The sequence below is a fragment of the Acanthopagrus latus genome, chromosome 15 (assembly GCF_904848185.1).
Source record: "Acanthopagrus latus isolate v.2019 chromosome 15, fAcaLat1.1, whole genome shotgun sequence".
Lineage (NCBI taxonomy): Eukaryota > Metazoa > Chordata > Actinopteri > Spariformes > Sparidae > Acanthopagrus > Acanthopagrus latus.
The window spans coordinates 2,121,597-2,135,642 of NC_051053.1; the positions used below are offsets into that span (position 1 = coordinate 2,121,597).

A 14,046-nucleotide genomic window follows, 5' to 3' on the forward strand; every position below is an offset into this window, starting at 1 on the left:
TGAACTGCTACCTGCAAGCTCAAGAATATTCACAGGATACAGCTGCATAATCACTCTTAACATTTAACTTTTTCTTTTCTTTTATCAATGTTCTGTTCAGTATACTACCTCTAATGTTTGAGACATGTTTGAAACAAGCAATTTGTTGTACCAGTGTTTCCCATACATTGATGAGACTGTGGCGGCCCGCCATAGTCTAAATATGGAATGTGAAAAAATATTTCCACCTTTCCATCACATACCATCGTTTCAGTCGGTCTCTTTTGTTTGCATTACTTATAATGACTTCAGTACTACTAATTCAGGGCTGTATTAGTGAGTGAAAAAAAACAACTGTTTTTGAACATGGAGCAGTGTGGTTCACGCCCTCAGAGGCTCGTCCACTGGCGCACACACACGCACACGGTGACAAATGGTGGGTCTGTGTGCCGCTCCGAAGCAGCCATGAATTAGTTACAAAATGACAAAAATGTCACCTATGACTGACTGTTGCGGTGAGTTGAAGTGTATCAGAAACATCCATCCATCCATCCATCTTATTCCGCTTATATTCACAAAAAATCCAATTTCATGTAAAACTGTTGGCATAAATAAATCCAGTGTTAGAGAAAGGAAATATTTTACCGTCATCCTCCACCACAGTCCTTGACATTAACTAGCATGTTGGATATTCAGCTTGATAATTCAACATTATTGTTATTGTTAAAATATACTCTTTATCGTGACAACTATCAACATGTATCAATATATAAAACATTGTGATAACAGTTTTGGTCATATCGCCCAGCCCTACATAAACATAATAAAACCATAATGTTGATTCAACTCCAGTGCCTTTCACATTTCTAGTAATCTACAGTAATATTGTTTTCACATGGCAGCTTTAACATGAGGCATTTATTGACTCTGACCTCTAATTCAGACAGGTATGTGCAGCAAAGCTGGGCTTGCTGAAAAAGTTATTTATGGCTACAGACATTTGCTTAAGGTTAAAATGGCTAATGTGATTAGTAATTGTTGTAAGGCAGATCCTCAATTTTTCACATCTGCATCGCAAGGCATCCAATTTACTGGGTTTAATCTTGGTTTAGAGGGAGGGAAAAAACAAATTTAAAGAGAGGTTCAAATTGAATATTTCTTAATTTAAAGATAGTTTTAAAGGTTGGTGCAACAGAATTTCAAACTAAACCATAATCTTATCAGGTTTAAAAGTTAAACCTTAGTGGTGCAATCCAGCCTTGGTGTTAAATGTATGTTTCTGTTTTCAACAAGATTATTTTCAGGTGTAGTAACACCAAGACCTTATGGTAGCTAAATGTGCAAAGCACTTTGGTACTACTCATCTGAGGGATTTCTGATAGATATAAAGTGTTACAAGTAAGCTTAGAGAATCTGAACTCTGTAGTTGGTTAACAGTAGCATGTAAGATGCAACAGTGGTTTTCAGGGCATTATCGGGGGTTTCTGTGGAAAGTGTGTACCTGGAGGGTGATGTGGGAAGTTGTGTTAGAACATGTTAAGACATGACAAACAGGCTGTAATGAATAGTTTGTGCAGGAAACTTTGCTCATTCCCGCTCCCCTACCCTGTGCTCCTTAAGTGAACAGGCCTGCTTACAGGGACTTGCTGTGGGAAGGTGTTACATTTAAATGCCACCTTTTTAAAGGGATTTATTTTTCAATGTCTCGAAGAATGAATGTAAATTAATTCAACTAGTGATGTGCTTATTTGATAGTCGTTGTGTAGCACAAATTGGGGGGGCAGTAGTTCACTCTGTTGGGACTTTGCTTTGGGACTAGAGGGTTGCTGGTCCTCAACCCCCTTGAGCTTGGACTGGTTGCTGGAGAGGTGTCAGTTCCCTCCTGGGCCAGGCTGTGGAGCCCTTGACCAAGACACTGAAACCCTAACTGCTCCTGAGATGTACTGCTCCTGGTGCCTCATAGGGCTTCAGGAGTTCTGTTTGTGCAAGTGTGAACACTTTCTTCGCCCGGGTGAACTTTAGCCAGCTGTCCCTCCTGAGCTGCCTTAGCAGATATAACTTTGATATAACACGGCCCTACTAAGGCAAAATACCTTAACTCTCCAGAGTGTGAAACTGACTTAAAATGATCTTAATGTCCTGACAATTGAGTTATAGGTATAACATTGTCTACAAAAAAAATTAACTCAAATTTGACCTTTGACCCCTTTTCAGAAGTTACTGTATTCTGCATTAGCATTGCACACAAAATGACAATCGGTCATACCAAGGCAAAAGACCTAAGACTTAACTTCTATTTTACAGCACAATATTATGATAACAATGATAACTTTCACTTAAAATTTAAGCAATATTGACTCTGTTGGACTCACTGTGATAAAATGGTTTTACATTTATCAACATCATATGAAAATGATAGATCAGTAAGTTTTTTCTGTATTTCAATTAAATTCAAACTCATACTAGTACCACACAGCAATCACATGATTGATTAACACACTCTTTATTACAGATGTCAGTATTAACAATGAGAGTGTTTTGATGTTTTAATGCATATAAAACATGTCTTCTGTTTGGATATGAGTCACTAATTTAGACTTATTGGCTTGTTTATTTGGATAACCAGTAGCCTAGAACAGTAGAGATATTTCAGAATCATCTCATCGTAGCATCTTAATGTTGAAAGTCAGTCTGCTGAAAATATAGTAGGAATTAATATTTCTGGGGGTATTATACTTGCAGTATTTGCATTATTATCATATATACAGGAATGAACTTTGATGTGTGTAGGTCTTTTTGAAAATTATCAATAAACACTGTACTAATACATCTTCCAGGATAGAATGGAAACGTAGAACCAAATGCAGATGATGATAAAACACAGTTCTCCCACTCAAATTATGTAAGATTTGGTCATTTTATTTGCAATTTAAAGTAAAGGAGTCTGACAGCAAAGTTTAATTGTTGCTATTTATTTCATTAATGTTTTAAGTGCATGTGTGTGTGTTAGGGCTGTCACATTTTATTCGAAATTTGAATATTCGTTCAAAAGTGGAGGGAAAAGTTTGTATTCAATTGTAATGACCTGTTCGAAATCAAAATGTATGGTCTATAAGTGTAACACACCGCTCGAAGTAATTTGCCTTGTAATCCAGCAGAGGGCGCCCTTAATTTAGCTTGACCTATTGCACGCCCTGTTAACTCTTGACCTGTCAACTCAGCTAGTAGTATTATGTTGTTTGCTATGAAAATGGAGGACACTAGCAAGCAAAGCCGTCCTGCGTGGACAATCGTGACACCAAAGCATCTGAGATGTTGTGTATGGAAGTATTTACTGTTCTACACTGTAGATGGAAAAGTAACTAACAAAGCTGTTTGTCGACTTTGTACAAAGCAGCTGTCTTACTCCACAACGACAACAAATCTGTGGACTCACCTGCTAGCTTACAACCACGTAAGCTAACGTTAGCAGAGGAGTACAACCTCGTCTGACGGACTACTACTCGGCACACTCAGCTTCACTGGGGGGGGGAATTTATTTGAATTCATTAAAATAAATTGCGTCATTTCAAATTTGTTCGAACTTGATTTTTTCAAAAAGTGACAGCCCTAGTGTGTGTGTGTGTGTGTGTGTGAGTGTGTATGTGTCTGTGTGTGTGTGTTTAAAGATCAGAGTTGTGTGCGTCTTCAGGAGGGCATGAGGCCTGATTGTTCCCATCCCTATTCTTCATCCTCATAGTCATTTCACACAGTTAATTACCTCCAGAATAAAAGCTCTGGGTAGATGGCATCAGGGGAACAAGATTTTGCAAATCCCCTGAAAACCCCCTTCTTCTTGACCTCCTCAACATCCAGGTCCTCACATCTCAAGGTAGAGGGCATGCAGGCGTTGAACTTCTTTTGCAGGAAGTAAACCTCCATGAACTCCTCTGCCTGATGAGATGTCTTGACCAATATGGAACTTGACCCACATCGCAGTTGGATAATTTTCAGTTTCGACAGTCTGGGCATTTTCTTCAGCTTTGCCATGGAATGGCCATTCACCCAGTCCCTGAAGGCCTTGTTTTCCAAGACTTCCATCTTCTTAGAATTTGAGTTTTTGACAACTGACACAAAATCCTCTAAATCGTACACCACTCCTCCTGGTCTGCGTCTCATCTCTTGTTCAACGCCATGATGCACACTGTCGGCACCCATGAAAGTGTGACCAGGCTCAAAGAATTTTAGGGTTAGATCTTCAGTTGATACTAGATTGGAGTTGACCAAGGACACAAGAGGGGAAAGAAGGCACCAGTTCTTGTTTTGGGCACTGCAGTTGTCAACCCAGTAGATGACATGTTAGCAGTCCCTCTCTTTTTCTAGTGCCACCACATATGCAGATGTGATCTGCTTTGCACTCCGCCCTGCAACTGCTTCCTGCCAGGCAACAGAGATGTTTTTCTCGATGTTGTTTTTTTCTCCCACTGATGCAAATGTCTCGTGGTAAACACAGATATGCCTGGTGTAGAGCGCAGATTTCACACCAGGCATTCTAGGAAGCATTATAACTTTCTGCAGGTCTACACTTCTGACTGATGGACTAACGGGTCAATCACGATCTGCATTGGCATGGCAGTGTAGCCTGGTTTCAGCTCCAGCCTTATGTTTTTTCCACTTGTCAGAGTGCAGACAGTTTTCCTGGGTTTCCTGGGTGTTTTTCCTTTGTGTGCTGGTCCTGCAGCAAACAGCTTTCACACTCCTCCTCTCTGAGTTTGGCAAAACTGATGTTCTTAGACCCTGCCGCTTTTTGATAGGTGTCATGGGGGCACTGGTGGCCTTTCTCCAAGTAGTCAGCTAACATCAGCTTGATGCTGATGTCACTGTGGGGATACCAGCGGCAGGATGTATGTTCCCTCCTGTAGTGGCTGATGGTTGGATTGAAAGACTCGATACGAGCATACAAGGGTGCCAGGTTGAGCTCGTTTTCAGGCCCATGTATCCCTCTCTGGTCAGCAGGTGCGGCTCGGGCTGATGATAATTATTTGCCCATCATAGACAGAACAATGCTATCATTTGCTGGATGATATTCTAGTTCAGAAAGGAAGAAGAGTTTCCATACTTGCTGCGGGTTCCACCTGCATCTTTCAGCCTAGAGATGAAAGACCTGCTTCACCTACTTGGGTTTGCACAGACCTTTGTCCTTGGGACCTGGTTGACACAATGAATTACAAAGGCTCTCTTTTCTTTGTATGTAAGGTCCCAGAAATCCCGCCATATCTTTCATCGGTGGTCGTCTGAAAATTTAGCAGAGCATTGCCGCTGACACTTGATTCCACATAGGGCCCGCAGTGGTGGGGTTCTGGAGGAGGATCAGGGGTTGATGTTGCTGTGGCCTCACAGCTTGGGACAAGCTCCTGGGCAGACAAGGGTTGAGGGGTTGTCTTCTCTGGGGCTGAGGCTGGTGCAGCTGGTGGAAGTTGTGGGTCTGGTGTATTGCCATGGATAAGGCTCAGGCACTGACATGGAGGGCTCAGCAGTCACAGAAATGAGGGCAGACAGTGCATCAAGGGAAGGCCCTGATGCCATCAGTAAGAGTGGAAGGTCTCTCTCTCTAAGGTCTCTCAAATCTCTCTAATCAGTCCGATCCTGATCTGCAGAGATATTTGAGGCACACATACACAGACAGACAGACACAGAGAGACAGTAGCCATTTTTAGACAGAGCACCAAACTAGCACAGAGTTGATGGTAACGACCCACAGTCGTTACCAGCAGCTCTTCAGAGGCGTTTCATTACGATTACCGTAAATGTTAGTAGATTCGCACAATAGAAAACAATGTGCGGCTGACTTGACCAAGCTAACGCGGACCATGGCTGGCTTGACTGCAGTAGGGAGTCACTGCAATAACTGTTCATTGCTAGGACAGGAGCTAAAGTACAGAAACAAAAATTGTCATGTTTGCTCGAAGTTTGCCAGCTGACCACTTTTACAAAATGGTGCAAGCGAGACCCACCGCTGAACAATCATTAGCCTGCTAGCTAGCAGGAGATGCCATCTCTGCTGCTGTTAGTTTAGCATGTGCCTGATTGGCTGTGGGACAAAAGCCCCTCTCCTCTGAGTCGATCTCAGACGATCTCAGATCAGCACCCATCTTTCTCGCTATAAAAGCAAGAAATCTGTCTGTGTGTGCCTCAGATATCTCGTGGGGAAGATTTGCGCACTTGTACTAACCGATTTGTGTTCGTGTTTTAAAAGAACACGTGTTTTCGTGAGAAATTATTTTACATGAACATTTATTGCACAAGTTCACATTCAGATTTGCACATATTCTAATTTTCTCCACAAGTTCATATTGTCTGTTACAGGTGCACAAATATGTTTTGCACCAAATATACTACAACAATTGGAGCAAAAATGTGAGCATGTCAGTTTTTTAATCTGTGACTTGTAAAGTAGGATTTGTGCACCTGTAATTAAGAATTTGTGAATGTGTAAGTGTTGTGTTGTATTTGTGAAGAGAAAAAAAATCTACAAGTACACAACTCAGAGTATGTGACCACACATTTACTGACACACATACACAATCACTGTACACAACTACAAATTCCACTGTTACAGGTGCTCAAACCTTTTGCACTAATAATACCTTCATAGAACTTCACTGTGTGTGTGTGTGTGTGTGTGTGTGTGTGTGTGTGTGTGTGTGTGTGTGTGTGTGTGTATATTAAGTATAATAAATCACCACATTACGGAATAATGTAATGAATGTAATGGGAAAATGGCATAGCAACTTGACGTGGACAAAAAAAATAGAGAACAGTAAAAAAAAGATTAACATTTGGTTGCACTTTACTGCCTTTTTTATGGCTTATTTTGTCATCGACTGCCCTCTCACATTCCTGGATTACTTGATAATATAAAGCCGAGTAAAATGCACGATAACAATTAATGTCGACATTGCACACCAGTGCTTGTGCTCATGCATGACCAACCATACCACGCCAAAGCACACCTCTTCCAACCATGCCAGGGCAGAGAAAATGTACCATGCTTGAGCACGGTACAGAGCACTGACACTAGTCAATCAAACTGGATCAAAATGTAATCTGGTGGCTCTTCTAGACTCTCCAAATCGTATTGGACTGAATTGCCCAAAAAACAAGTCATTTCTTGGGTTGTGAGGCTTTTTTTTCACAATGTTAGCTTTTAGGAAAAAGTCCCCATTCATCACATGACGATGTAATGACATGGCTTGGCCATGACAAAAACTGGCTTCAAGGCCTGGTGCTCTTTGTGGGGGCTTGATCTCCACCATGAGGCCAGCCATCTTCTTTGCAGAGGAAGTTATGATCAAGCCAACTGTGTTAAATAGTCCTCCTCCTCTTCTTTGTTGGTTTTACCAGCAGACTAAAAACCACACCGCCATCCACTATCGGAGTGTATACCATGGCCTGCTGTCTTGAGTGAGTGAGAACTGGCTGAGCAGATCCAAAAATAGAAAATCAATATGTGGCAGCCCATGTTGATAAATAAAAATGAATGTGTGGGAAACACTGGACCCTGAAGCAGCAATGTCATTATATCAGTGTAACCCACAATCCACCTCCTTCTAATGCTTCTCCTGTAACTACACCACAGATAAGCTCTATACATGGGTGTACAGAAATCTCTAAACAAAGAACATTTCACATGGACCAAATTCATTCTGAACTTGTGAAGCAACATGCTGGCCTGAGCATGAAGTTTACTTTTGACGACACATTACTCTGTCCTCACTCAAATCATTAGTTCGAAAATCACCATTTATTATGCAACAGAGTTCCTTTTCCTCAACCACCACTACACAGAGCACTGCTGGTAGAGACCCATATCTACAAAGCGGGATTGAGGAGCAAATGGTTCTGAGCACCATGTGGCTGGCAGAGGCTGAAGTGAAGTGGTTTGCTAATGAGGAGCCTGCAGTGTGGAGATGAGTGTTAATCAGCGATGAACTAGAGCAGAACAGCTGAGGGGATGTGCTTCCCTGCAGGTTGATGAACTGCAAGATTGACTGTCTTTAGTCAAACTGAAACATCAAAGTGAGAAGACACCCAGGGACAGAAAACAATGTAAGGTTGGGGGTTTTTTGCTTTGAAGTCCCAAAACTCAGAGGTGCTTATAAATTAGCAAAACTACAAATTTGACATGACTGCAGTATAAAGATGAAAACAAATGATGGAAAAACTAATGGCCGCAGGATTCAATCAAGTCTGGGAACAAAAGGGATGTCCCCAGTCTCAGTCAGAGTCCTCAAATATTGTGCTGATACTGTGTCCCATCTGGTAGATACAGTGCTCAGCATAAATAGGTACACCCCTTTTGAAAAGTATTATTTTAAACAATATCTCAATGCACACAAAAAGAATTTCCAAAATGTTGACAACACCAAGTTTTATATGACGTCTGTGTAACTTATAACATGAAAGTACGGTTAATAATATAACTTGGAGAACAAAATTTTCAGATTTACTCAAATTGGGGTGATGTAAAAATGACTACACCCCACTCAAAGTCTCTGGAGCAAGGATAAATTTTAGACTACAAATGTCTAATTTAACAATAATCAACCACAGATGAGTCTAATTATTCATTACACAGGTGTCCAGCAGACAGTTGAGTATAAAAGGGTGTAGAAAACCCCTTCCCATTTTATGTTGTTAGCAATTGCACCACATGGAAGAGAAATGTCTCAAGACCTGAAAAAGAAAATAATTTCTTTACACTGCAAAGATGAAGGCTACAAGAAGATCAGCAAAGCTTTACATATCAGTCAGAATACTGTAGCAAAAGTGGTACAAAAACTTAAAAAAGATGGAACTGCAACCATCTCACAGAGACGTCCAGGTCGTCCACGGAAGTTAACACCTCGACAGGAGCGTCTTTTGATGAGAAGGGTCGAAGAAAATCGGCATGCAAGTTCGCTGCAGTTAGCCAAGGACGTAGAAAGCCAAACTGGGGTGACTATTTCCCGTGACACAATACAGCGTACACTACAGAGGAATGGCATGCATGGGTGCCATCCCCAACGGAAGCCTCTCCTAAAGCCCAGGCACAAAAAAGCCCACCGAGAGTTTGCCAGGGCCCATGCTGAACGAACATAATAACATCTAGTCTCGTGCCAGTACTCCAAAACATGAAAACAGGGAATGACAGAACGGAGTGCGTAGAAAACCAATGTGCACACAGTATTCCGCCCCTCCCACACACCGTGCTAATTCGCTAGCACACCGCCAATCAGAGAATCCAGGGGCTCAAACGGCTGACAGCCAACCTCCTCCATGTTGAATCGGAGCAGACAACGTCCACACGGCTCCGAAAGCCTCCAACGCAGCTGAACACACCGAACATATTTGTTCCCGTACTCATCCGAGTCGCCCCAAACGCTTCAGACGTCCAACGGTTGGGCCAGTGTGTTCCTGCCTTAAGGCCACTGATTTCTGAAGAAGAACAGGGTAAAAGTGATTCAGTGGCCAAGTATGTCTGCTGATCTGAACCCAACTGAACACCTATGGGGAATTCTGAAGAGACAAGTTGAGCATCACACTCCAGCCAGCATCCAGTCTCTAAAAGATTTAATTCTTGAAGAATGGAAAAAGACTGATGTAGCAAAATGTTTCCAACTTGTTCATTCCATGCCTAGAAGACTTGGTGTTGTCATTAAAAATCATGGAGGCAATACAAAGTACTAGATTTAATAGATTTGTTGTGGGGTGTACTCATTTTTGCATTGCCCTTGTTTGAGTAAAACTGAAAAATGTGTAGTCTAAGTTAAGTTATTGACCTTACTTTCATGTTATAAGTTTAACAGATGTTACATTAAACTTACCCTTCTGAATTTTGTGCACCTTGTTTTTCTCACACTACCAAATCCAAATACTGATGGTCCTGATTCAAGTAGATAAGCTTAAATTATTGATACATGAATAAGAATTTAACTGCGGGAATATAACTGCTGTCGAACAGTAAACATGTCACTTTATTGGAGTTGGGACTATAGAAACACTAATACCAGCTTTTTGATCTCCCATGAAGATGTATATACTGCAAATCACAGGACATGCAAATAATGCCACCTACACACACAAAGCCTTAGTTCCTACCATCAAGGTCTGCACACTGCATAAATCATTGACTATGAAAATTCCTACATGACCCGAAACAGTATGTTGACAAAAAATTAAAATCTGAACTCCACCTATCAGCTTTTTTTTTTTTTTTTGTTAGAGAATTCAAAGTCTGACTCAGCAGATGGCACATCCTGTTGTCATGTGGCTTAAGTTTCATTATCTGCTTAGTTGTCATCACTTGACTTATGTTTTATTCACAACTGATTATAGGAATAATGTGAAATATATAGTTAAAATCTCACAAAAAGGCTAATAAGTGGGCCTTCAATTAACATAATTTTGTCAAATTATAAAGTTGAATTTTAGCAGTCACTAGGCAGGCAGCTCACATTGAATATAGTGTTTTGGGTTATACTGATCCTCAGTTTCTGACTGTAATCAATCCATCCACCCATCCACCCATATCCATCCATGTCTCTTTTTCCAGGGTAGAGTCACAGTGGCAGCAGGCCCACACATTCAGGCTTGGGCCAGATGAGATATATAGGTGCATCTTAAAAAAATATGTCATGGAAAAGCTCTTTCCTTCTGTAACTTAATATAATGGAAATATTCTAGATTCATTAGCATAAAGTGAAATATTTCAAGGTTTTTGTTTTTTTTTATTCTGATGATTACAGGTTACAGTTCATGAAAATCCAGTGTCTCAAAATGTAAGAATATTATAAAGACCAATCAAAAAAACAATTTATAACACAGAAATGTTCCTCTGAAAAGTGTGTTAATTTATTTACTTGGTCAGGGCTCCCTTTGCACAAATTACTGCATCACTGTAGTGTGGCATGGAGGCGATCAGCCTGTGGCACTGCTGAGGTGTTATGGAAGTCCAGGTTGCTTTGATAGTGGCCTTCAGCTTGTTTGCTTTTTATCTGAATATAGTTTTAACTTCGAGTTGGACCAACCAGCAGCTCGTCAGTCAAAGGGTGTCAGGGAACAATTAAAGGTATAATAAAATGAAATGTCTTCAATTAAATGAAATGTAAAATGTCTGCATTAAAATGTTGAAATAAAAAACAAGATCTCTAATATATGTTGTGTCAGTTGTGTATTTACATTATCCCAGCATCGGAATTGTTTGGACTACAATGATACGGTTAATAAATTATTTCATAAATGCTTTACAAATTCCGCTAGCGTTGTCAACCATAGCCACATGCACACCAGAGCCAATCACGGCAGAGCTCATCTCCATCACACCTTAAGAGACAAGCAGTCCGTTCGGGTCCGTGGAGAACTGGATACACAAGGACAACAAACTGGAATCAGAATCTGTGGATGTTCATGTGTAGCTAGCTGCTAGCACACCCACACGCCCCACCTCTTGACTCGACGGATGCGCCGGCATGTCCAAAACGGGACTTGCGATAAAAAGTATCCGCCACGCTTTTACGCGAACATTGCCATCATGTTTGCTGTGCGTTTGGTGCAGGAAGAAACGGTAAAAACTGGCTTTTGTCACGAAAGTGTCTGCAAGCCCAAGTGTTTGTAAGCAAGAAAACACGTTCCTATTGGTGGAAAAAGGCACCACACCAACCAATCACAAAATTATATGGCAAACCACGTGATATGGTTGCTGAGGAACAGGGGAAGTTGTGGGAGGGATGGAGGCGGAAGAGTGACAGCAGCAGTGATGGTGATAGGCACAGCGATAGTGATTTTTGCGAGTTGAGAGATTTATGACATTTAGCGTGTTTGGATGTATGGTTAGTATGTAATGTAGTGTTTAGTGTAGTGTGTTCAGTGTGTTGTGGAGTCATTTTTTTGTGTTGTGTGTCAAAACAATGAGGAGGCTGCTGAATGTTGAGCAGGCAGTGCAAATCTTCATGCCTGAGCCTGAAGCATTGCCTGTATTTAAATGTAAATAGTCATTTATAACTTTGTCAATTTCAGAAACTGATGCATAAATTTAGCAAACAACAATTTGTATTTGCATTATAAGTGATAAAAATGTTTCGTTAAACATATTTGTGGTTTTCACAGTAAAAAAATATAACTTTTTCCTACTTGGATTTTATGTTTATAATTTTAGGTCCATTGTGTTAATACAGTATGTTAAAAGGAAAAAATAACTGTACAGTCACACATGTCAGGTTGTGCTAAAGATAATGACACCAAACAAGGCAAGGCAAATAGTTTTTAAGGTGAAATATAATGGTAAAATCAAAAGTAGTCTAAAACAGCCAATTATATCCCTGATGTCCCATCTTCAAATACAGCTTCATTTGGACATCCATGAAATGGCTACTTATCCACCCACTTCTCTATGGAATACAAGCTTCCTACAGGCACTCCACTAGTTAAACTAATTCACAAAATTGTAAAGTGGAAAATAAATGTATTTTTTAGATTAACATGTTTATCTTTCTCCAGCATTAGTGTATGGAGAGTATGCGCCTTCATTGAAATACAGAACTTTTTCTTTATGTTTTAAACTTGTTTTTAACAATTAACACCAGATCATATCTCCTTATTGACAATGATGTGTAGGCTACAAATACCATTAAAATGACCATACATTCTGTTCGACCAGTTGTTTTTATAAAGCCCTTGTACTCCATTGTAACTCAAACCCTAACCCCTTTGTCTTCTTACCTTTTCAGATACTCACAGCAATGTTGAGTTGAAGATCTAACAGTGGAGGCAAAGCCAGTCCAAGCAAGTCAGTAAACTTTAATGAATTTAATGAGCTGTGGTAACTTCTTATGACACCTCTGTGTTGGCTAGTTATATTTGTGTGGATTAGAAACTTCATTACCACTTTTATTATTGAAAATAATTGAATTTATATGGCTGAAGTGTCTTAAATAATAGACAACTTGGTTGTTTGTGATTTGTTGCTTTCTGGTGCGTTGAGAGGATTTTGTCATTCTCACTTTCCGCACTTAAAATGAGGCGTCATAAAATATTCACGTAAACAAAAAGACAAACCACTTTTTTCGCGTCGCCATGACTGATACAGTAGTGGTCAAAAGTTTACATACACACAGAATATGTAACATATCGTGGTATTCTTGAGCTCCAATTATTTCTTCAGCTCTCATTGTTCTGTGATGGAATGAGAGGAACTCATACTACTTTGTAAATTCAAAACATTCATGAAGTTTGGTTCCAATGAATTTATTTTAAGTTTTCTGAAATTTATGACCAAATCTGCTGGCTCAAAAATACAGCTACTTGAACATTCACTTTTGGTTGATAATAGAAAGGTGTGTGAATCAAATGTTCTTTGTAGCATGGCCCCCTAAATTCTTCTGAGTGATTATGATTGATAACAGCTTAAGACTTGTTTGGGTCCATTTTAATAGGCTTGTCTGTTACACCTATTAGACTCTGCTACAAACACTATAATGGGAAAGTCTAACTAGCTCAGCACTGATCTGAAAGAGCACATTATTGATTTGAAAAAGTCAGTCAAGTTTGAGGAAAGTCACTTGGAGCCATTTCATAGCAGTTACATGTCCCACGATCAACTGTACTCTGTGTGCCGCTATTCTTTTATTTTCTGTTCCTGCCTCTCATCTTCCTCATCCTCAACAAATCTGTGTGTCTGTCAGACATTTTATTAAGCACATATACTATGAATGTGTAGGCTGAGTGTTTATTCCAGTTTACTACTAGATGTTCTTGGTAGTTTTTAGATGCTGTGTTTGGACAAAATAAAAACAGTCTATTGTAATAGCTCTGCATTAATTGATATCTATGTAAAGCAAATTTCAGTTGGCCTGCTTGTTACTCAAATGTAGTTTTCCACGTATTGATGGTTTGGGGTTATTTTGGTGCGTATTGCCTAGAGACATAGTTATCCATTGTTTGACTAATGCACCAGCAACTCAGACTTTGGGTTGGGTTCTCGGCCAACAAAAGTTGATAACATACTTCAATAGACAGTTGAATTCAAAACAGAAAAAAAGGAAGAAAAAC

The 14,046-nt window shown here is 40.1% G+C and overlaps 1 protein-coding gene across 2 annotated transcripts in view; it reads left to right on the plus strand.

Annotated features, from left to right (window-relative positions):
* ndst2a (N-deacetylase/N-sulfotransferase (heparan glucosaminyl) 2a) overlaps nt 1-14,046 on the plus strand; it is a 48,234-nt gene that overhangs the window by 6,971 nt on the left and 27,217 nt on the right. The window contains exon 2 of one of the 2 annotated variants that reach the window (XM_037124400.1): nt 12,726-12,784. The exons of the other annotated variant lie outside the window; for it this stretch is intronic. The gene's annotated coding sequence lies outside the window, so the exon portion shown is untranslated. The remainder of the gene's footprint in view (nt 1-12,725; nt 12,785-14,046) is intronic. 2 annotated transcript variants of the gene reach the window in all.